At 60.3% G+C, this 1124-nt stretch overlaps 1 long non-coding RNA gene across 1 annotated transcript in view; it reads right to left on the reverse strand.

Moving 5' to 3' along the window:
- Positions 1-63: 63 nt before the first annotated feature.
- Positions 64-1124, reverse strand: part of LOC117243831 — a 7345-nt gene continuing 6284 nt past the window's right edge. Inside the window, exon 2 of the long non-coding RNA XR_004495741.1 lies at positions 64-861. This is a non-coding gene — a long non-coding RNA (uncharacterized LOC117243831). The remainder of the gene's footprint in view (positions 862-1124) is intronic.

Consider the following 1124-nt stretch of genomic DNA (forward strand, 5'->3'; position numbering starts at 1 on the left):
CCAGAGCTCTCTGATGTCCCCAGAGCTCTCCGTTGTCCCCAGCCCTGAGGAGGCCACTCCAGATTTGGGGTGAAATCCTTTAATTGGTCAACTTTGGGACCCCCTGGAGGCTCCTCGGGGACATCCCATGGACACCACGGTGGCTTTGGGGACATCCCATGGACACCACGGTGGCTTTGGGGACATCCCCTGGACACCACGGTGGCTTCTCAGGGACATCCCATGGACACCACGGTGACTTTTGGGGACATCCCATGGACACCACGGTGGCTTTGGGGACATCCCATGGACACCACGGTGGCTTTGGGGACATCCCACGGACACCAGGGTGGCTTTGGGGACATCCCATGGACACCATGGTGGCTTTGGGGACATCCCATGGACACCACGGTGACTTTTGGGGACATCCCATGGACACCACGGTGGCTTTGGGGACATCCCCTGGACACCACGGTGGCTTTGGGGACATCCCATGGGCACCGGGGTGGCTTTGGGGACATCTCATTGTCACCCTGGTGGACCCTCGGGGACATCCCAAGGACACCAGGGTGGCTTTTGGGGACTTCTCTGTCACCTTGGTGGCTCCTCAAGGACATCCCATGGACACCACGGTGGCTTTGGGGACATCTCTGTCACCCTGGAGGCTCCTCAAGGACATCCCACGGACACCACGGTAGCTTTTGGGGACATCCCACGGACACCAGGGTGGCTTTGGGGACATCTCATTGTCACCATGGCGAACCCTTGGGGACATCCCATGGGCACCAGGGTGGCTTTGGGGACATCTCGTTGTCACCCTGGTGGACCCTTGGGGACATCCCATGAGCACCACGGTGGCTTTTGGGGACATCTCATTGTCACCTTGGTGGCTCCTCAGGGACATCCCATGGACACCATGGTGGCTTTGGGGACATCCCATGGGCACCAGGGTGGCTTTGGGGACATCTCGTTGTCACCCTGGAGGCTCCTCAGGGACATCCCATGGACACCACGGTGGCTTTGGGGACATCTCGTTGTCACCATGGCGAACCCTTGGGGACATCCCACGGACACCACGGTGGCTTTGGGGACATCCCATGGACACCACGGTGGCTTTTGGGGACATCCCATGGACACCACGGTGG

Source organism: Parus major, unplaced genomic scaffold, assembly GCF_001522545.3.
Source record: "Parus major isolate Abel unplaced genomic scaffold, Parus_major1.1 Scaffold823, whole genome shotgun sequence".
Taxonomy (NCBI): domain Eukaryota; kingdom Metazoa; phylum Chordata; class Aves; order Passeriformes; family Paridae; genus Parus; species Parus major.